Raw genomic sequence first — 24,300 nt, 5'->3', positions numbered from 1 at the left:
TGTTATTGTGTATACATTTTTGTTGCTATGATGGATTTGGCTTTCTAGTGTCTGAATAAATGTTTTGGTTCTGTCTTTCATGTGGAGAGTCTGTGGTATTTTGCAAGGATATTCATGGTTGCCACAGGTGCTGTGAATATTGCATTGGCACTACAATGCCATACAAGCTTCATGTGTACACAGCAAATGGCTCCCCCCTGCAAGTTATCCTTTCTCTTACATTAGTGTAATCAAAAGTTATTTCTAGTGTTCACAAATTATAATTATAAGCCACTATAAAGATTTAATGGACACATAAAACATAAAAAACCACACAATGTTACTGGGCAGAGAATTAGCCTCAATCAGGAAGCCCTAGGTTCAAGTCCTTCTGCCCTGTGAACTTGGTAAGCATCTTAATCTGTTGGCTACATAAGCAACTTCCTAAAACTAAAAGTTACATATGAGATATCTCTTTGCATTGTGGTGAACAAGTTTCCTCAATGGGAGTTTCTTTAGCTCTGGGTCTGGAATCAGGAAGAGCTGACTTTAGATCTAGCCTCAAACACTTAATAGTTGTGTGACCCTGGGCAAGTCACTTAAATACTATCTGCCTCAGTTTCTCTATTATAAAATGCAGATAATAAAATCACCTCACAGAACTGTCATGAGGATCAAATGAGATAATATTTATAAGTGTTCAGCACACTGTTTGACACATAAAAGGCAATTCTTTCCCTTATGTTTCCCCAACATCACCTCCAAAAAAGATTATCTTGTAGGAGTAGTCAGTATACCAGTGAAATAAATACAGAACAGGAAATGAGAGGTGTAGGTTCCAGTGTCAGCTCTGCCACTAACCACTTGAGGACATTAACCTCTCTGGGCTTCACGTCCCTTGTCTATAAAAATGAAGATGGAAAATTGATGATTTCTAAGATCCTTCCAATTTTAACATGCTAAAACTATGATCTCCTCCCCAGAATTCTCAGTCTGTAGTGCTACATCATTTTTCCCAAGGTGAGTGTGACAAGATCTACTCTCTATTATTCACTGTGGGGATAAAAATTATCTAACCTAAAACAAAGGAGATGGAGGCACAGTCCTGAGCTAATGGCACTTTATTAAAGGGTCCATGGTCCCCTCTTATGAAGTGGACCTCAGATCTTCCCAAGATCTGAGAGGACCTCTCCTTCCAAGGTTCTATTTTTATAGGGTTAGATATCTAAATATTCAAGAATAGCTACATCAAATACAGAATAATTCCATTGGTTGACATATGATGCATATGCTAAGATAAGCAAAACAATTTATCAGCAAGGTCACAGGTTGAACAAAGCAGGAAATATCTTCTCTAAGTGATCACAAGATAGATGGGTTTCTCCATAGGTTAGGCAGGAGCTATATACATGCTCCAAGAACTTATTGGGGGAGAGACACTTTCCATATCATCCCACGTACTTGGTTTGGTCATGGAATTTGACTAAAACAAGATGGAGATATCTTTGCTAGTATTCTTATGGTTGCAGAAGTGACTCCACAATTCGTAAAAAGTTATAAACATTACATTAAAGTTTGAGGCCTATCATAGGACCCTTCTATTAGAAACTATATTCCTATGTGACTTATACAAAGTATGGATTAATACGTTGCTTATTCTGGCCCAAATATGCAAAAAGGGGCATGGCAAAATAAAGAATCTCATTGGTTGACAGACCTTGCTCTTGCAAACCAAAAATGATATATTAGCAGGGGAGTAATAGACTGGGTAAAGCATGGAGCATCTCCACTGACTAAGCAGTCATAAGATGGTCACCTGCTCATGTTGGACAAGAGAGAATGGTCCGGAGACACAAAAATAAATGGGGAACTTTCTATGTAATTGAGTCATCTCCACCACATGGGACTTGATCACCATGACATGGAAAAACAAGGCTGGAGGTGAAGCTCTAGCTAGCTTCTATGAGTAAGCAAGTGATCTTGCAACCTGAAACTCACAGTTCTGGGGCATAATATACAGAATTTATAATCACTACCCCTATGGAGTCTTAATGAACCAACACTGATTAGAGTTTGAGCTGGAGTTTTCAGGGATTAAACTTTTCATCACCCCTTGGGTGGGAACTTTTAAGAGGCATGTCAGGTGAGATTTTCAGAAGTGCTGATTACAGTGTTTTATGCCTTAAGGTGAAGGTATTTATGATGATGATTTGCTCAGTTTTAGAAGGCAAATTATGTTTGACAAAGGATATGAAAAGAGACTGTTTAGAAAGAGGGGCCTCAATTTTAAATGGTTAGTTTATTGAAGCAGATAATTAAGTTTTGAGTTTTATGCTACAATAAATGAGGAACTACATACCATCATTCCAGTGAAGAGTACAGTAATTACCTTCTTGCACAATATTATAAAATCTAAACACTTGGTACACAGTGAGGTGTTCTCTTTTTTATTTGTTTGTTTCTTTTTTTCACATTCTGACAAAAGCAAAGTTTCTAAATATGCTATTTATACATCCTAATAATGCATATTACTAGATGGAAGAATCTAAGCTTTTAATGCCTTATATCAGGTTAAAGGTAGCTCATCATTCATTCTGTCAACTATACCAAAGGACTGTCATTTTACTCTGTTCTTAAGTGTGTATGTGTGTGTGTATATATATATATATATATATATATATATATATATATATATATATATATGTATACGTATGTACATACACATGTGTGTAAATATAACGCATACATACCAATAGAATTACCTTTTAGGATTACATTCTAAAGTCAGTTCAAAAGGCTCAACTCCACATATGGTCAAAACTACCCCTGAAAATACCTTAAATCAGGGAAGCTAGGTGGCATAAAGTACTGGGTCTGGAATCAGGAGGACCTAAGTTCAAATCTGAACTCAGACAGTTTACTAGCTATGTGACCCTGGGCTATTGCCTCTAAAAAAGAAAAGAAAATACCTTAAATCACTCTCAAACTACAGTGCAGTATCTTTAAATGGTTATAGCTCAAAAGGAGGCAAGGTCTCTAAAAGGAGGCAATCTATATCATAGAACTAATGACTCTGAGATGGTTTCTATGGAAAATACCAAATATAAATTTTATTTTTTACTACACTACCCTAATTTTGATTAGGAGGAAGGCAATAACTAAGATATCAACAAATAAGAGAATTCAAATATTCAAATATTCATGATCCCATTTATTTGAACGTTCCCACTAATGATTCAAATCTTTCAGAAAGAAATTCATTCATGCCTGCACCAACCCTTGGTGGGTCTTATACATTTCATTCCTTGAAATAACCACAGGGACTCTATTAAAGTTGCAGGAGGCATTTCAGCTAATACCGAGAAGGCACCAACGTGGTGGGAGCACCCTGGTTGCCTAACTCTCTTACTACGTTGTCAGTCTAACTTCTCATTATACAATGCTTTGGTGACATTTTCAGTCCTGTTCTTCCAAGCTCTTTATTGTTATAGGTAGTTCATGTCTACCCTATGTATTTCCATAACTCTCTGTTCAATATTCCTTTTTAATTCTTGGGAGAATGTTACACTCCACTTTTGGCAGCCATACCAACAGTTGTCATATACAGTGGTAAAATGTCAATTTTAAAAAGATGGGCATTTACTTTATTGGGAAACTTGGAGTTTAACAGGACAAAGCAAAGATAGATTAAATTTAATTTGTAGGAAAACTGATGATTGCGGGAAAAATATTCTTGGAAGAACTTAACACCTAAGTGTGATTATATCAAAGAATGAAAAAAACCACCACATACATAGTTGCTGCTGCTTCAACTTTCATTGTAAGGAAGAGAGGACACAAGGAAGCCAAATGGAAAATGGCAGGTGCCTTTTGGCTGACCAGGAGTGCCAGAAAGGCTGAGCTATTTCTAATCATTAGTTCTATCAGCCTAAACAGAATGAATAGACTGCCTGTGGATATGGTGATCAGATTTCAAAACCACATTCAGTGTAGTGAGATGCTCATATGACAGGCACTCAAAAACTGAGACTGAGAGAAAAGGTTTCTGTCTTTCATCTGACATTGACTCCAGGTCATATGCTCACTGAGTAAGAGGATAAGAAGGGTCATTAGTATGATTTCAGTGGTTTTGTTGCTCTTTTCTTTGATCTAGCTCACATAGTTGAATTTGCATAAGCCAAATATGTTTATACTGCAGCTCCCTGGCATGAACACATATAGCATGGGGATTCTGGTTTCAAATAAGCTTTCAGTAATGATTTTTCTTCCTTTCCCCTTTCATTGGCTATAATGTTAAACTAACTTTAACGGGTTTTAAAACTAATACATTTGTTATAGAGCCCCTATATGCTGTTCTTAATTTTAAATGCAGTTAGGATTTTTTTCTCAAAAATCTTTTCAAATATGAGACTAAGTACTGCTAATATATATACATATATATGATATATATATATATATATATATATACACTACCCTATATATACAGCCTTCAACTGATTTTTTTGTGTGTTACACTGACCTTGCATTTACAAAAAAAAGTGTTTTCTTTCCCTGTTCTATACAACATACCACACATTGTAGGCATGTAGTATCTGTTAATCAGTAAGGTGCCAAACAGCATATTTATTCAGTGTGATTTTGTATGTCTTTCAATTATTTCACTGGATACTATTTCATCCTTAGTACCTAAGAAAAATATTGGCTATCATGGAGCATCCCTTTAATATAATAGGAAAGACATAATGACACCATACTTAGTATTAGAAGACTGGAGTCCAAGTATATGCTGACACACTTCACAGTCATATGATCAAAGATATGTCACTGACTATCTTTTAACCTCAGTTTTTCCCTTCTGTAAGATGAGAACACTATTTCACAAGGCTATGAGTCTAACGTATTTATTCTCAATTATATATCACTATTTAAATACGATCTCGTATGATTATTACCAAGAAAGATCTTATAAATGATAGTATAAAGATGAAGATATGCTTATGTCATTCAATCTAAAATTGTCATTATAGAGAACACAGTTTTCTGTATCATATAGTTAAGATTTAAATATGTCAGTGAATTCAAGTCAACCAGCATTTCTTAATCATCTATTATGTGCTAGGAACTACGCTAGGCATTAGAGATACAAAGACTGGGAAAATGCCCTCCAGAATCTTACATTCTAATTTGAAAAAAACAGCATATATGCAGACAAGCAAACACAAGGTTAGGTTTCCATAAACCTCTGGTCACAGTATTAACTTAGCCAAGTGGCCTCATTACAGATTGGTGAATCCTCTTCCTTTTTCTGGAGTTAAGTCATTAACATTGAACTCTAAAGTCAACAATACTTAGAATTTGTGCATGAACAAAGCTTATATCTAAGACACATAATTTCTCTATAAGGCATCATAGTAGCCTTCTTGTACTTTGGAACCCTATAAAGCACTTCGGCACTATGCTGGGGGGAGAGGGAAGGGGGCATTTTAAACACAAAACTATCAACAAAAATCACAAAACTGTGAAAAACATGGCAGTAAGACAAAAAATAGGGACATTTTACAATATGAGAGCTAAAAAAAAAAAGCAAAGCCTTGTTCAGTTGCAACAAGGATTACTGCATGGGGGTGAGTGATTCAATTTTTCCTCTACTTGCCCACGTCCATGAATAACTGCAAAAGTATACAAGTATTGATTTGGGGGTTACAAATAAATTTTAGCAAGTAGGAAAATTTGCAAATAAAGAATCTGTGAATAATGAGGATGAACAGCCTACACCCACATGTGTATATATACACATACTGATATATTTACAAATACCATAATGCAGGATTTGCTTACCTATATACGTATTCCTTTTCCAAATTAGAATATAAAATCATGGAGGGCAGTTGTCCCTTAACCTTTGTATCTACAGTACCTACACTCAATCTCTCTCTCTCTCTCTCTCTCTCTCTCTCTCTCTCTCTCTCTCTCTCTCTCTCTCTCTCACACACACACACACACACACACACACACACACACACACACACACACACACACACACATCAGCCTGGGATTAGAAGTGAGAATTGCTAAGTGGGAAAATCAAGACTGATCTCACGCAGGAAGTGACACTTGAAAAAAACTAAGGCTGCTTAATTCTCTTTCCCTTCTCTCTAGATGGTGGACAAAAAAAAGGAACCAAAGGAAAAGAAGGTCAGAAAGGGGAAAAAGGATAAGAATGAAAAGGAAGATGTTGTTGAAAAGGTGGTGAAAAAGCCCCGAAAGCATTGCAGTTGGAACCCAGTCCTAGTCCGAGGGATCGATCATTCCCAATGAGCGAGGCACAAATAGAAATTTGCTGCATCAAAAACCTGAACTGAAAGGAAAAAGAAAGAGAAGATGCCTGCTACTGTCTCAATGCCAATTGGTGGTGATAAGAATGCAGGAACCCGTGTGGTAAAGATTCACAAAATGCCGAGGTATTACCTTTAGTAAGAATATGCCTAGAAACTGGCTGCTAAGTCTTGGCAAAAATCATTCAGTCAATAACATGAGGAGACTTCCAGCTAGTATCACCCTGGAGCATCATCCTGGTTCTGATGCTTGCTTGCCAAAAGAATGAGGGGTAAGCATGTGATTTTCCTGAAGCAACTGGCTACTGGTGACTGGACTTCTGACCATCAACTGTGTTCCTCTGAGAAGGATCCATCAGAAATTTGTCATTGCCATCTCTACCAAAGTCAATCTTTCAGTTGTAAAAATTCAACACCATTTTACTGATGCTTTATTCAAGAAAAAGGGGCTCCATAAATCTAGACACCAAGAAGACAGAGGTTTTTGACACAGAAAAAGAGAAATAGGAGATTACAGAACACTGCAAGGCTAATCAGAAAACAGCAGACTGGACTCTCAGATCCTGCCCCAAATCAAGAAAATTCCTCAGTTCAGCGGCTAACTGCATTCTGTATTTTCTCTCTCTCTCTCTCTCTCTCTCTCTCTCTCTCTCTCTCTCTCTCTCTCTCTCTCTCTCTCTCTTTCCAAAGAAGTATATCCTCACAAACTGATGTTTTAAATGTCTTGCAGAGAACTCTTCTTAAAATATTTGGAATAGCTTAAAAAAAACAAAAACAAAATAAAGCTAAGGGTTCCAAGAGGCAAGGGTGAGAAAAAGAGCATGTTCCTGGATTGGAAGATGACCTAAGCAAAAACAAAGATTCAGAGATAGGAGGCAGAATGTCTTATATAGGGTTTTACTGGAATATAAAGTATATGCGGTGGGGCAGGAGACACTATATAATCAACCCAGAAAGATAAGATTGAAGCCAGATTGTTAAGGGCTTTAAATGCCACAGAAGGAGCTCATTTACTCCTGAGGTAATGGAGAGTAACTGAAAGTCTTTGAGAAGTAAGCGGATCCCATGACCAGCACTGTGTTTTGGAATAACTATTTGGCAGGATATGAAAGATGAATTATTGACTGTCTATGTTATTACTGAGTATTGCTAAACCCTGACTTTGTATGGTTTTTTTTTTTGTAAAATAACAAATATTTGCCAAATATTTGTAAAAATCTTATAATTACCAAGGTTTTTATATCCTCAGCTTATGTTGTTCAGCTGTAAAGAATTCTAATTGATAGGACTTTCATCAGTTATTTAAAGATATCTTGTCATTGTATTGTCAGCTTATTGAAATGGGCAAAATCACCATGGCAAAGTTTCTGTTAATTTTGCTCCTATTTTATAAATTAAATGTATCTTGGAAGCCAGATCACAAAAGACATGGACCTATTAGTCTTTGTATTATGAAAAATTTTAATGGATAACATATAAAGGAAGAAGTCTCAATTATTTAATGTGATCTGGCTAAAACCAGATGTTCCATGTCCCTATCTTTAATTAACTTAATGAGCATCCTAATGAATTTCTGAAAGGCTGTATCTCTAAAAGAACTGGGAATTGATGAGAACTTATTTTTTAACATAAACAAAAATTAGCCAGTGTTATAGAAATCATCACTGTTCGGTCCCTGTTCTGACATAAATCTTTATATCCAGAAAAGAAAGCCATTTGTCTACAATTCTTTCCAATCTTTAAGAGAAAATTTTGGCATATACAAGCATACTTTTTCTTCACATTTCAGAATTATTTTCTTTACTAGGACTACTACTTTTAAGTTTCAAGAAAATTTTTAAATGCATATGTGGATTATTAAGGATTACTCTCCCCAATTTGCACTGTACTTGAGTCCTAAGAAAGAGAATGCTGCTACTCTCAAGCTCAAGGTTGGCAGCTATGCTGTTTAGTGGATAGAATATTGGACTTGGAGTCAGGGAGACGAGTTCCATCCTATCTCAACCAATTACTACCTATTTGTTCTTGAGCAAGTCATTTAACTCTGGGATTCTCCATTACCTTGTTACACAGAAATAATAATAGCATCCACCTCTCACTGGGTTGTTGAGGGATCAAATGAAATAACATATTCAAAGCACTTTGCAAACCTTAATCACAACATCAATTTGGCAATGACCATGATAGCAGTGTCCAGACATCTACTCACTATGCTCTCACAAGTGACTATCTCAATGAACGGTCAGCCAGTAGACATAGTTAGGTCAAAATAAAGGCATTTACAAGGATGGCACAGTAATAGTAACTGTTGCTGTTTCCCTCTCAGCCTGATGTCTTTCCTTTCATTGCCTCTTCTTAAACAGGCCTATTCAATGAATGGGCATTACCTCACCCTAAGTGAGTACCTGCATAGACCTTGGCCTAAAGGCACCCAAGGTCTCCAGTGCATCCTGGGTCATCTCCAGTCATCTTGATGAATATCTGGTCACTGGATTCAGATGGCTCTGGAGGAGAAGTGAGGCTGGTGACCTGCACAGCCCTCCCTCACTCAAAACAAAGTCAAGTACAAGTCATGTCATCATTTCTCTGATGGCATGGTCTTCTTTGGCAACGAAGGACGAACACAACAAGTAAGAAACAGTGGTTCCAATAAATCTCCTCCTCACACATGCACACCTGAAGAGCACTTTCACATAAAGAATATGCCCAAATAGGAAAACAAAGGTAGTGAAGCATATATGTAATGGAACTTGTAGCCATGACTAGAACTTTAGAATTTCGATGGTTTTTTCTCTTCCTTTGGAATCCTAACAAAGTTCTCCCTGGATGTAGCATTTCTCTCTGTTAGGCAAGCTGTTCAACTCTGTTCCCAAGGTCTGCTCTCTTCTGACATCTCCACTGACAGGGCATGCTCTTTCTTGAGTCTGCAGCTGACATCTATCTTCTTTGTTGCCACTCTGTGAATACTGCCTTTCTTTGTCTACATCTAATGGGTGAGCATGTGTATCTGCTGTCTGTGGTGTTTCCTACTAGATGAGTAGTTTCACTGTAATAAACTATTGCCTTTGGGAGTAGGAGAGAAAGACAGAACAATTTCCTTTCCTCCTTACTGCCTTCTAGTGTAAATGAAGGATCTTACTTCACAAAGCTGGTCCCTGGCTTAGACTGGGTGTGGCCAGAGAAAGATGCTCAAATTTCAGAAAAGGATAACAGGGTAGTATGTGCTTACTATACGTCTGGTAATGTGGCCCTCTCTTTACTTTTTTTCATTATTATAATCTTATGTTGTTACTATCATCATCGCTTATCTTAAATCACATCTATATAGATAACACGAAGCCAAAAATGTAAAACTATTTCATTATAACTTCTGCAGTCTTTATATAAATTGGATATCAAAAGACCCACACAATTCAATAGCTTGGAATGACTGAATAGTTAAAATTACTTCCCAAAGGCATCCCTAAGATACACTCCATCATCGAATATCTACTTATATCTCTAGCTTCTTTAACAGTGCACCTTACTACCACGCTAATTCTAAAGCTGTGTATGGATTACAGAAAGATTTGCTACCAAACGTAGAGTTTAAGGTTAATGGAGTAAAAGGTTTGTCCCTGGTTCCTAATACTCACTCCCCCATTATGGGTGTGGGTAAATGTATTTTTGACATCATGGTATATTAAAAAGAATGTTGAACTTAGAATAACAGGATATAAGTCCTTCATCTATAAAATGAGAAGATTGGATTAGCTGACCCCTATATATAACCTCTCTTAGCACTAGACCTATGAGCCCATGCTCTCAAATTGGAATTCAGATTGTATTTCCCATAGAAATCTTGTTATACATGGTAGCTAAGCTCTATAACTTTAAATTAGTAGACTAGTTCAATACATGAGATATATTTTAATTTAAATAGGCTTTTATAGGCTGCCCCAGGAACCTAACCATCATCATGGGGACAACCAGCATCATGGGGGGGGACGGAAGGGGATGGCACTGCAGTGTGTGCACATTTTTAGAGTATTCCAGAAGTGTTCCCATTAGAAGTATCCCAGAGAGTAAGGACTTAGAGACCAAGCACAGAATCTCTCAAATTCTGGGCTTTAGGACCCCTATTTAAATTTATTTACAGACCAAAAGAAAATCAATCAGTATCCCAAAGTGATGTTCATGTCAAATCCCATAATAATTAATTCTATTTCAAAGTCCTAAGTGCTGGGTAGCATAACAGGGGATTAAAGTTTATTTGTGATGAAACTGGACAACCAACTCCTCTTCCACTGATAACAGCAAAGGGGTCACTGTCCCAGGAAAGGCTACCTCAGCTGGGAAGAAAGATTGTGCCAATCCACTTGTTTCCTCACCAATATTTATAAAATCTTAGAATGTTTAAGCCTGAAGGGATCTTAACAATTTATCCAGCCCAGTTTCTCATAGGAGAATCTAGGTGGTACAGTGGACAGAGTGTTGGGCCTGGAGTCAGGAAGACTGATCTTAAATTCAAATCTGGGCAAGTCATTTAATCCTGTTTGCCTGTTTCCTCACCTGCAAAATGACCCTGACAAGGAAATGGCAAACCTCCAGATGGGGTGGGAGAGTCAGACATGATCGATAAATGACTGAACAAAATCTCTCATTTTACAGAGGAGGAAGGTGGGTCTTGAGGAAGCAAGGGGTGCGAAGTCCAAAGTTACACAATAATAAGTGACAGAGCCAGCACTTGAACATAGAACATATGACAGAACATAGAAGCTGAACACTCATTTTGACTCCAATTGTCATATTCTTTCCACTGAACTAAACAGAATATTTAGTATTGGGCAAGTTCCATTAAAAACATTTTTCCTTTCCCTCCAGCATACTCCTTTATGAGCCTCAACACTGTCTGTCTTGCTGCCTTCATCCCTGGCTGCTCCAAGTGGAGGTAGCCCACAACTGCTTCCTCAAGGACTCTTATTCATTCATTCATTCACTCAAAAAGTATTTATTAATCATCAATTCTGCTCTGGGCACTGTCCTAGCCAGGCTCTAGGGATACAAAGATAGTCAAAGAGCTTCTATTCTACTCTGATTTCTCTCTGTGATCAAGGTAATGGTGATTTCTCCCCTCTAGGCACACCCCTCTAATGCACTGACATGACCTTTTGGTGCTCATGCTTTATTTTCCCAAATAGACTGTGTTACCTCTTTCTCCTTCAGTATCTAACATGATATGTTTCTACAGAGTAAAAACTCACTGGATGTTTGCTGGTCTGAGATGACTTCTATACACATGGGTACTAGGGTACAACGGGAGTGGTTAGTGCTTTGTTCTTTCTGAGGCAGGGATTTTAGGGCAAAGTTAGCCTTGCGAAGAAATTAAGTTGATCTGGTGTCATTTTAGAATTGATTTATTCTGTAATAGACCTTATTCTGCATTATTGCTACATTTTGTATTATGGCTCAAGCCAAGTTTCTTTGTCTCTTTACCTATGAGCTAAATTTAGAAGTTGTTCTCCTGCTATTCACTGTTCTATTTTTGCTTCAAGGAAACCTGTTATCCTTGAGGGATATAGATGGACACCAGGGAGTCTGGTCTAGTATCTTTATGCCACCAAGCTTGCCTTCAAAGATGTCCAGTTTGTTATCCAAAGAAGTCTGGTCCACTATCTCTAATATTTCTTATTTACGGGAAGGAAGGAAAGCATTATTGCTAGCCCCTCATTCCCAATTTCTAGCCAGTAGTACTGTCCTCACCCTTCTAAACCCTGACACTCTCCCCCCCCCCCCCATGATGCTACCAGCTCTGGAATCAACTCCATTATTTTCCCCACATACCCAATTCTGTCTTTGTTCTATGCTCTTAAAAAGGAGCTTTGCCTCCTCCTCTGGGTTACTGACTTGAGGTAGCCATTTGGTCCACTTTGAAGCAGTGCTAATAAAATGATGAAACTGAATTCTGCACCTCAGTTTGCCTTTATTAAATTCTACTGAGACAGCTGAGAAGTTTTAAAGAAACAGAAGATTCTCATGTTACAATCCCATCCGTTTTATTGACAAGCATGAGTGAGGTCCCACATTTACTTGACAATTTTTTCAAGTCAATGTAAGCTGCTTTTAATTATAACTGATATTTACATGCTGGTTTAAATTATTCAAAGCTCTTTATAAGTTATTGTTATTTTTGAACTTCACAATAATCAGATCAAGATACTACTGTTATTGAGGGAATATAAGCTCATTGAGGGCAGGGCTTTCAATTCTGCCTTTGTATCCCCAGAATCTGTGTGTGTGTTCATCCTCCATTGCAGAAGAAGACCATGCCATCGGAGAAATGATGACATGACTTGCACTTGACTTTGTTTTGAGTGAGGGAGGGCTGTGCAGGTCACCAGCCTCACTTCTCCTCCAGAGCCATCTGAATCCAGTGACCAGATATTCATCAGGATGACTGGAGATGGCCCAGGATGAGGCAGTTGGGGTTAAATGACTTGCCCAAGGTCACATAGCTAATGAGTGTCACATCTGAGGTGATATTTGAACTCAGGTCCTCCTGACTCCTGCACTGCTGCTCTATCCACTGCACCACCTAGCCACCCCTTATCCCCAGAATCTAATACAATACTAAACATATAATAGGGACTTAAGACTACTTGTTGATTAACTCCCCTCATTATGAAGATGAGGAATTCGAGGTTCAGAAATATAAGGTGATAGGCCAATGTTCATACAGCTATCACAAGTGGCAGATATGAGTTACTACCCTAAGTCTTCCTGATTTCAAATAAAGCACTATATTCACTTCCATAGGCTACTTCACAAATGCTATACGCTTCCACATTCACTTTATGCATCAGCCATATTACCACTGATGTGTGTGGAAAGAGCAATTTCTTTAATAAATTATATTTTTCTTCTTCGGTTCCACTACTGCACATAAAGAGTGTTGGAAACCATTGTTATTACACAAGGAACTAATCTAGTGTTGGCATAGTTTAAAAATTCTGAAGTTTACTTCCACGGGCATTCTACCTTGTCAGCACATTTTTTTCAGTCATTTGATCAGTTGCGTCTGACTCTTTGAGATCCCGTTGTTGGGATTTTCTTGGCAAGGTGCTGGAATGGTTTGCCATTTATTTCTCCAGCTTATTTTACAGATGAAGAAATTAAGGCAAACAAGGTTAAATGACTCGTGCAGGCTCACACAGCCAATAAGCATCTGAGACTGGATTTGAACTCAGAAAAATAAGTCTTCCTGACTCCAGGCCCAACACTCTAATTGGTTAATTCATAACAAGGCTTTTAAACTTTTTTGTGTCATAGAAACCTATGGGGTCCTGAGAATAATGTTCTTAAATACATAAAATAAAACATACAGGACTGTTGTCAAAATATTTTTTATAAAATGAAAAAATAAAAAAGTAAGTCCACAGACCTTGTGATAAAATCCCTGCTACAGGCATTTGATTTTCTAAAACAAGCCTTTCTTATCAATTCATGTGATCTTTGAACACTAATTAAATATATGTCTCTATTAAGATCCACCACAGAGTTAATTCTCATTTCATTGGAAGATCATACTAAATCTCTAATTTGGCTACATACACAGATATGTATATTAGTTATAATATTGTTGCTAATATTAATCCATGATTATAGGTTGAAATAGATACAAAGACGTGTTGATTTGTCTGGTATTCATTAGTATGAGTCCTAGTAGTATAGCAAATAAAGTTTGGCTAAGATCTGTGAACTGAGTTGAAGTCCTGCTTCTGATGTAATGTCTCTGTGACCCTGGACACAAACCTTGTAGGTTTCTAGAAAGCTCTCTAAGCCTATCAATTGAAGAGAAGTTGTCTATCTGCACTGGTAGAGGGAATCTCTCCATTTGGGAGTTCCCCATACCAAAGAAATCAGGTACAAGAACCTTTTCCTATTACTATACTTGTCAAATAAGTATAGACCATAAACAGGGATTTGTTATATCAGTCCTCATTAGAATATTATTGTATACTAGTCAAGGACTCCACTAAAGTGTTACCATGCTGCCTTATGTGTAAAGAAGTCACCTGGATTTTTCAAGTTCATTTTAGGAGAAAGTAAGCTCTGGCAAATCCTACTAACCTTCAGAGAATCTTTGAGTTAGGCACAATAGCAGATTATGTCTGTTGTCCAAGGACCAGCTTAGATAAATTCAGAGAAGCTTATTACCAGACTGGCTAAAGATGATGATTTTTTTTAAACAACAAATTAGAAGAGATACATAGAGATGTCCTTTTGGATAGTAATCATGAGCATGAGAGGCAATGTGCCTGGCATAGTGCTGGCACATAATAGCCACTCAGTAAGTGTTTTTATTTTAATTAATTGAAATACTAGAGAAATTAAGTAGTCATTAAACATCTCTGAGCACTAACTGAATGATCATGTAATCTTCTTAAACCTAATACTTTCTATACCACCTGTAAAGTTGATTCAGCTTCAGTCAAAAATCCTATTATAACACAACGCACAATTATACAGATTGAGCTGGAATGGATCAAATTATAGGCTGTGAAACATAACAAAAACTATACATAGCCCGGTTATTGAGTATTATTATTATTATTATTTATGTATTTTTGGAGGGGTGTTAAGTGGCAGAAGCTCAGCACTTTAGGGTTGCTTCTCAAGTCACGTAAACACAGAATAGAAGTGATACTAGGTGGCCAAATGCTAATGTGAAGAGAAAAGTGTTTTCAATTTTTCTTGGAAAGGAAGAAGAGGAAAGAGAAAAAATGCAAAGCCCTTTTTTGCTAGAAATGACAAGTTTTAAAGTAAATTCCAACCCCAGAAATGTTGGAGCCTAAACAGTTGGAAAGCTAGCAATGGCCAAGTGCATTTGGCCACTTCTTGGGTCATTGATGGCTGCCCTCAAGAGGATTTCAGTTGGCCCCCTCCAGTGGGAGGAGGATCTGCTCTTATTATCCAAAGAGCAAAGCAGGAGGGGTAAACCAGCACTGGGACCATGAAGGGATAGTCTGCCTCCAGCATAACCACAGTTATGGAAGAGGCAGGGTAGTATAATGTAAAGTGTCTTGGACTAGCAGTCAGATCTGTATCTGAATTTTGATTGACACTAGGTATTTGACCGTATGCAATTCATTTAAGCTCTCCAAGTCTTAGTTTCATCATCTGTAAAATGTGGTTGATAATATAGCCACTATCTATTTCACAAGATAATTTTAAGAAAATTACTTTGCACACCTTACAGCCAAAGCACACAGGAGCTACTAATCTTATAAATGTCCCATGTAAATAACCCTTTACATTAACCACAAGGAGGATATTAGCCATCTTAAACATCACTTTCAAAAATACGCTCCACTGTGTGTGGAAATATACAGATAGGTAGATTAAAACATAGCTCAAGACCTGGTAGACGAATGAAACTGTGCTATAAATTAGTAACTAGCATTACTGATGCCAGGTTAAGCCTCACAAAATGTGCCTTGGGACAAGCAGTATAAAAGATGCACACAAATAATACTTTTAAATTAATTCATTTGGAAGATGGATCAGGTTGGGGGAGGCAACCCAAAGGAGCCTCTTCTGGCTTAAACATCTTCTAGGATAAGAAAAATCCAGGGAGATTATAAATTGCCCAAGGTCACCCAGGTAGCCAAGCATTAGAGTTGAACCCAAGACATTTGACTCCATTTCAGTTATTAATAGAAGCCAGATTGTCAAAGACTAGTAAGAGAGGAAAAGGACAGGGAAGCACATAACATAGAAAGTTGTTTCAAGGAGTTTCTCTCAGATGATAGAAGGATAGTGATGTAGTAAGGAAACTGAGACTCAGAGAGATTAAATAATTTGTCCAAGGTCCCACAGGCAGGAAAAGGTTTAGATCCTAGACAGCCCAGAGAGAATCTCACTCACCAGCAGGTCCACTAAACTAAGGGTCAAATAAAGTGAGATGTCAAAATGAAAGGAAAAGACATTTATTAATAGAACAAGGGAAGCTGCCCATGAATAGTAGCAGCCTACCTCTCCACTCCCTTCTTAGTGTATTGATTTGCTTTATATAGCCTTTCAGAACTGCTTAGAATACATGGCCAATAAGCAGCAAGCTATAGCATTTACCCGGATCAATGGGGTGTTCTTCTTCCATAAAAGGAAAGTTAACAATTGAACTTCCATAGTGGGAGACATAACAATCTGTTGCATAATCTGTTTATTCATTTGAGCCATTAACTGTGGTTGAAAAGTCCCTTCCCAAGAAAAGAACCAGATAGTCAGTGACATAACATGATTTTAAAAGGGGTAGTACCTTTTCTCGCTTCACAATCTTCAGTTCATTGGTTGAAGCCAATTATGTTCTGAATAATGAGCATCATATCAGCACAGAGAAAAGGCTCCTAAAATCTATTGCTGAGGGTTTGTGTGTATGTTTTTTTAATGACATAAAGACAAGAAATATCCTAACAGGCAAATAATGAAACCGAATGAAATTCAAGGAAGATGATCCTGCTGTGGTCAGATAGAATGGAAAGGAACATCTGCTTGATAGATATGTTTCAAAAACAGAAAACTCAAAAGAAAATGCTCAAAAAACATTGTGCTTCATTCAGTCATGTCCAACTTTTCATGACCTTTTAGACCATAGCCCACTAGACCTTTCATTATCTCCTGAAGTTTGTCTAAGCTCAAGCTTATTGCTTCTATGATATGATCTATCCATCTCATCCTCTGCTATTCCCTATTCCTTTTTCCTTCAATCTTTCCCAGTATCAATGTCTTTTCTAATGAGTCCTATCTTCTTGTTATGTGGCCAAAGTACTTAAGCTTCAGCTTCAGTAGTTATCCTTCCAGTGAGTAGTCTGAATTAATTTCTTTAAGCATTGACTTATTTGATTTCCTTACAATCCAAGTGATTTTCAAAAGTCTTCTCCAGCACCACAATTTGCAAGTATTTATTCTGTAGAGCTCAGCTTTCTTTATAGTCCAACTCTCATAGTCATACATTACTACTAGAAAAATCATAGCCGTGATTATACAGGCTTTTGTCAGGCAAGGCAATCAATATCTCTACTTTTTAAGTATGCTGCCCAGATTTACCACAGCTTTTCTTCCAAGAAGCAGCATCTTTAAATTTGATGGCTGAAGTCACCATCTACAATGACCCCTGAACCCATGAATATAAAATCTGACATCGCTTTCATTTCTTTTCCCTCTGTTGGCCAGGAGGTGATGGGACCAGTTGCTGTGATCTTTTTTGTTTTTTTTTAATGTTTAGCTCCAAGCTAGCATTTACACTCTCCTCTTTCATGCTCACCAAGAGGCTTCTTAATTTTCCTCTAATTTCGGTCATCAGAGTATGCCTGTTTTTTGCTCATGTATGCAAGGGATATACATAATCAAAAAAGAAAAAAAAATGTGAACTAAGGATGTGCCCATCAATTGAGGTAGAGCTGAACAAAATATAATACATGAAGATAATAGAGTATTATTGGGTCATAAGAAATAATAAAAAGAATGGTTTAAATCAAGCCTGGGAAGACTTGTAGGAACTGATAAAGAGTGAAATGAACAGAACAAGGAGAATAATTACTGAAACTAATAACACAGTAAAGACAAACAACTTTACAAAACTTAAGCCCTCAAATCAATGCAATGACCAACCTTGATCCTGAAGGACAGATGACAAAGAATTCCTCCTGCTTCCTGACAATCAATCAATCAATCAATCAACATTGTTATGTGCCTGCCTTCTCTGTGCCAGGCCCTGTGCTAAGTGCTGGCAGAAGTAAATGAGATAGATGTTTTATGTACTTAGCCAAAGTTGGAATCTTTCTTGCTTAGCTATGCAAGTTTGTATATTTTTCTGGCCAGGTTTTTGTTTTGTTTTTGTTTTTCTTTTCAATAGGAGGGGAGAGGGAAGAGCAAGAAAGAGGGAACATTCATTATTGTTCATTCAAAAAAATAAAATAAAAAGGAAGGCAGGGGCAGCTAGGTGGCACAATGGATAGAGCACTAGGCCCAGAGCCAGGAAGACTCCTCTTCCTGAATTCAGTTCTGACCTCGACCACTTACTAATTGTGAGACCCTGAGCAAGTCATTTAACCCTGTTTGCCTCAGTTTCCTCATCTTTAAAATGAATTGGGGAAGAAAATGGCAAACCACTCCAGTATCTCTGCCAAGAAAACCCCAAATGGGGTCAAGGAAGAGTTAGACACCACTGAAAAATGAGTGAACAACAAAAAATAAAGGCATATATAAGTAAGGAAAAGAAATTTTCTTGGAACTATCCAAAATTATCAGCTATATGACTTTAAAATGTTTGGATAAATACTACATCAAGATAAAATATTGTTTTGTTTTTACAATAAAGCTATATGTTGTTTTTTTAAGTTAGCCCTTCTTTGCACATTCATGCATTAAAATGACTCCAAGAGACTTGGATTATCCTACATTTTCTTTTAAAAAAAATAAAGAGGAAGAGAATCATGAAAATTCACATTTTCATATTACTTTAAGATGTACAAAGCACTTTCCTCACAAATCTGAGATAGATGGCGCAAACATTATTTACCTCCTGTCTGTGAAGAAAATGAGGCACATATTTTTATTCAAGAAGAGTCAAAATGGCTAGAGACATCATTATCAGATCTAAATGGAAACTAGATTAGGTTAACTATGAAATATTAAAATCACTAGAAATATACAAAGCTTTTTATGTAATGATTTTTGTTAACAAGAAAATGTAAAGGTGGAAAAATATCTCCCACTCACAAATCTCATTGCTATTTAAACTATCAGATGTAGTAGGAACAATATCTTAACCTTTCTCCCAGTGCAGGTTGGGCTATTTCCATATAAGATATTGAGATGTTTCCTTAGACTTGGACTGACGCAAAGGACCAAGGACTGGGACTACTGAAGTTGCTTCCTCATCAACTGGATATAAAGTAAACAAGAGAAGCAAAGTGGAAAGGGACAGGGAGGTACTCCAAGGTTTGGTCAGTGGAAGATAATGGGTAATATAAGGAAGTAATGTTCATAGCTGAATTAACTTCTATATGCATATCTTCGTTCAATATTTTTCTCGCCCTATGACTAAGTAAGTCTCCTTTGTTAACTACTCAATCACTTGTCAGTGTCTCATTTTGTTCCAGTATCAAACCTAAAGCACTGGGGGATTGGCCTGAGTCAGGTATAACAACAAGGACCTCAACATACACAGAAGAGGGTGCTGCTGTACAGGTTCTTAGATCTGCTTTTCTAAAAGGAAAGGAAACTTTTGAGGGGTCAACAGTCACTTTAATCAAGCACATGCATTATTATTCACTTAGTTCAGGAGGAAAAGTCAGCACCTGAACTTCAGAGAAAATACAAATAAAAACCAACAGACAGGGCTTCCAACTGCCTGACCATAATTAACACATACATCACAGATTAACAGACAGATCCAACTGTCTGACCATCACAGACATACCTAATTATCAGAGAGAGAAGCACCAACATCTGGGTTTTCAAGGGGGGTAGGGGGAATTCCTCAATGGCTGCCAAGAGTCTCAACTGGGCAAGCAAACACTTCCAACATGTAAGCCCAAAAGTAAAACCTCACCTCGGAGTATTTGTACACTTTTCAGAGTCAGAGGGCATCACAACCCTTGAGAACCAGTGCCTCATTAGAAACTAACAAAACGTGTGGATCTTCCTACAAAACAAATCTCCCTAATCAAACTTCCCTGGCCCATTAATGGGTGGGGAAGATCTTTAACTTTCATAATTACAATTACATCAGGCTAGACTCATAACACCAGAACACAATTACTCCTTCTCTGACATTTTCCAAATAAAATAATCAGTGATGGAACTGATAGTGACCTCATTTTTTTCTTAGTATACAGTCTTAATTGTACTTAAGTTCTTCTTTCTGTTTACTGTTTACAAGATTTAATTTCCTTAATCCTAAAGTAAAAATTAATCCCCACTTGTGCATAAAACTAAGAAAAACATGTCATCATTAGCAGGTCACTGAATTATTTATTGGCGGAAAGAGATTAGTCAATGTCCAGTAGTTCAATTAGATCTTTATTAATTAATATTTATGAGCACCATCTCATGGAGAGCACCTTATTGTGTGCTACATTTCTTGTTTAATGTTATTAGTCTCCCCTCCCTCAACGGGAGGGAGCATGTGATTATTGTCCTCCCTACCAAAACTCACTTGATGTAATCAAAGGAAGCAGCCACACTAGATGAGGTTTTAATATGCTAATAAGTTTTAACACCCTGATTCCTTTACGAAGTGCTAACAGCTCTTGGGTCAAAAAAAGAACAACTGGATTGGCTGGGCAAATAAATTAGCCATGACTTTACTAGGAATGCCAGTGTGCCTGCTTGAAACAGTAGCCAATTTACATCTAACTTGTTGCATCTGATTGGCTGTGGCCTGGGAATTTAGACAACTAAACTTGTAAAAATTACTTATAAAAATAAGAACAAACAGTCCCTGTATACGGTTAAGGAATTTACCTTTTAACAAATCACGTTTTAGTTCACGGACTCTAGCCCCTACATGGGTTGCTATGTGGCTTTTTTTGTTTATGTCTTGGCTCACAACTATGTTTCATGGAGTTGAGATTTTTGGACAAGTAATCTCTAGAGAGAAGAAATATGATCTTATCTGAAAAATATCTGTGACTAATGCTATTTAAAGCACTAAAACAGGCTGTTACAATTGTTCTTCCTGAAATGTGTCAATGTGCCTTTAAAATAATTGAATCATTGAGATGGGAAATGTCTTTTTTTTAATTCAAAGTTACTTAAAAGTAATTTCAAGTATTAAAAATTTCAAATAATGAGCATTTAAAGGTGCATATGTAAAAATACCCCCAGGATCTTATGGAATTCTAATGACTACTACACATCTCTCTAAGAGAAGCCTTGACAGGACAAGGGAAAATTAGCCCCAAATCTTAAGGGAGATCTCTGACACTAAGATGACTCACTCACTTTGGAGTAACTTTCCAATATAAAGTACCATGCATAGACCATAAAATAAAAGTAAATTTAGCCTGTAATATGAAAAATGTGACATTTCCAGACTTTATAACAAATCATATTATATATAAATATAACTGAAATGTCATCTACATGTGGGTGGTTTATAACTCATCTGTAATGATACCAGGGTCTCTCCACACATTCAAATGACCTTCTGGGCCACATTTCTTTTTGGTCACTTGGTTTTCATTCAGGAAATGAAAACTACTACTAATTTTGGCATAAGTATAATATAATTAAGAATAATGCTTACTCCAAAAGCAAAAATGTTGAATTACCCACTTTTTGGAAGCAGAATACTACTCCCCCCTCCATAACAGACAATCAAGACTTGATTGTCTAAACTTTATTCCAATTAGATGTATTTCTCACATCTTGATTCACTTTTATAATAGCTAGATCAATCATAACAATCAACTCTGCTGTCCTCTAGGAAGAAACTAAAAGAAATCAGGGTGGACTAGATAACATGTGGGCACACAGGTGCTGTCTCAGTGGACTGAATGCCAACCCCGGAGTCAGGAAGATCTGAGTTCAAATCAGGCCTCAGATACTTAACAGCTATGTGACCCTGAGCAAGTCACTTAACCCTGTTTGCCTCAGTTTCTTCATCTGTAAAAGATGCTGGAAAAGGAAATGGCAAACTACTCCAGTATCTTTCTCAAGAAAACCCTAAATGGGGTCACAAAAAGTCAGTCACAACTAAGTACAATGAAATTAGCATGTATGACATTAACCAAATCTAATGGATAGCAGGCAATAAGTCAGAAAGGGATAGAATATACTACCGCTTTTCTTGTGATTCATTTTTTATGCAGATCTGTTTGTAAAGTGTATATGTGCTATGTGATGATGATTTTATTCCTCCTACTTTAAGAATAGGATAGAATTATAATTTCTAGCTTCCTTGAAGACTTGCCTGCTACATGAGGTCTTACATGGAGAAGCAATATAAAGGATGTCAACAAAGAAATGTTTGAGTAAAAAGATTTGCTGGTCACGTGATGAGAGCAAGGAATAACTGATGAGTAGCTAGTGAGCTCCACTGTATTCTCACACAGTCAAGAGAAAGCAAGGAAGACACAGAGTACATTAGGCAGACCCCTACTGGAGAACATTGGCAAGTATAATGGGGAAGGTTGATCAAAAGACTTCTCTGATCAGTTGATTTTTAACCCCAGCCAGCTGATGTAATCACAGAGAGTAAGGAACAGGGAGCAGAGGCAAAAATGTGTTAAGGTGCTAAAGAAAGTGAAAAATAAGGATTTACATTTCTTGTTACCCATTTGTAATGCATAGAGAAGTTCTTCAGAGAAAACTTAATGGAATTAAAAGACAGCTTGTTATCACTGGCTGAATTGGAAGACTGGACATGATCTTGGTGGAATGCGATCACAAATGCAAGAATATGTATGTGGTTACATGTGAGCAAAGTCTGGAAATAAAAAAGGATCATTTTAAAAAAAAAATAATAGAAACTTAGAGATCATTCCTTAATTGATGGAGAAAATTCCTTCCTTTGGTCCAATGACCAGATGTACAAAGTCCAGGTAGACTCATCATGAGAGGACTGACCACTAGGCAACGACTTATTTTTGGCTACGTCAATACTTCTGAAAAAATTTATCAAAATGTGGAGGGATTTTATGGTGGGCCATAGGAGGAAGTATTCTTGCTGATGAAATCTGGAATTTTGGAAAAAGTAGAAATGAAGTTTATAATGGTAAACTATCTGCATTATATATCAAATTTTCTTCAAAGTCAATTTTGCTTTCTTGTTTTTAAAAGAAATTTTAAGGCAGTTTTAATGGAAATGCCAATTTTATGAAATGAAAATGAGTTGGGCAACAAATAGTTTCAAAATTACAGTATGATAATAACAACTATCTCAGAGTAAATTGGAGTTTAAACTTAAATTTTCTCCATTTTCTCATCAACATGACAGTTAAGAATTCACTTCAGATTTCCTCTTGAAATGTATCTCCTATCAATTTTCCTCAAGAATAAAAGTTCTATACTTTGCTCCTATTTATAAGATCATAGATTCAAGGGAGAAGGAACATTATAAGTCATCTGATCCTACCCATTCCATTTTATTGATATGGAAACTGATGACCAGACAGGTTAAATCACATGTCCAAGATCATATGCAGAATATGAGATTTGAACTCACCTTCTCTAAATCCAAGTTGGGTGGTGCAGTGGATAGAGTCAGGAAGTCTAGAGTCAGGGAGACTCATCTTCATGAGTTCAAATATGACCTCACACATTTACTTAGCTGTGTGACCCTGGGCAAGTCACTTAGCCCTGTTTGCCTCAGTTCCTCATCTATAAAATGAACTAGAGAAGGAAATACGAATCACTCCAGTATCTTTGCCAAGAAAACCTCAAATAGGGTCAATTTGGGAGAAAGTGAAGAGGAGGCCATGGGAAGGACTAATGAAGATAGAGTGTCTGTGGGAAATAACTCACAGCGTTCTAGAACTTTGTGATTTAAAAGTACTTTGTTTCAAGCCTGTGAAGTAGGAAAGACAGATTATTACTCCAGAGTTCACTTTTTCCACTATAATATGATACTTCAGCTAGGTGGGATAGTAGATAGAGTACTGTTCCTAGAGAGTCAGTTAGACAAAAGTTCAGATCCAACCTCAACCTTTGATGGTATGACCCTGGGCAAGTTACTTAACCTCGGTTTGCCTCAGTTTTCTCAACTGTAAAATGGAGATAATAATGGCACCTACTTCGTGGGATTGTTGTAAGGATGAAATGAGATAATATTTGTAAAAACATTTAGCACAGTGTCTAGCACACAGTAAGATCTTAATTTTGTTCCTTCTCCCTTTCCCTCTTTTATTGAGGACTAGTATTTTCCAAACTAACTTGATCATAAAAGATTCTAGGGTTTGCTATAGCTATAGGTATATCTATCAATAGAGATTTATATCTA

The 24,300-nt window shown here is 37.0% G+C and overlaps 1 protein-coding gene across 16 annotated transcripts in view; it reads right to left on the bottom strand.

Annotated features, from left to right (window-relative positions):
• Nucleotides 1–24,300, bottom strand: part of GULP1 (GULP PTB domain containing engulfment adaptor 1) — a 383,611-nt gene that overhangs the window by 287,708 nt on the left and 71,603 nt on the right. Inside the window, exon 1 of one of the 16 annotated variants that reach the window (XM_072612617.1) lies at nt 23,527–23,678. The exons of the other annotated variants lie outside the window; for them this stretch is intronic. The gene's annotated coding sequence lies outside the window, so the exon portion shown is untranslated. Of the gene's footprint in view, nt 1–23,526; nt 23,679–24,300 lie in introns of those variants that run through there. 16 annotated transcript variants of the gene reach the window in all.

The sequence above is a fragment of the Notamacropus eugenii genome, chromosome 5 (genome assembly GCF_028372415.1).
Source record: "Notamacropus eugenii isolate mMacEug1 chromosome 5, mMacEug1.pri_v2, whole genome shotgun sequence".
Classification (NCBI taxonomy): Eukaryota; Metazoa; Chordata; class Mammalia; order Diprotodontia; family Macropodidae; genus Notamacropus; species Notamacropus eugenii.
Note: the sequence above shows the minus strand (reverse complement) of the source record. Positions and strands in the feature narration are given on the sequence as shown.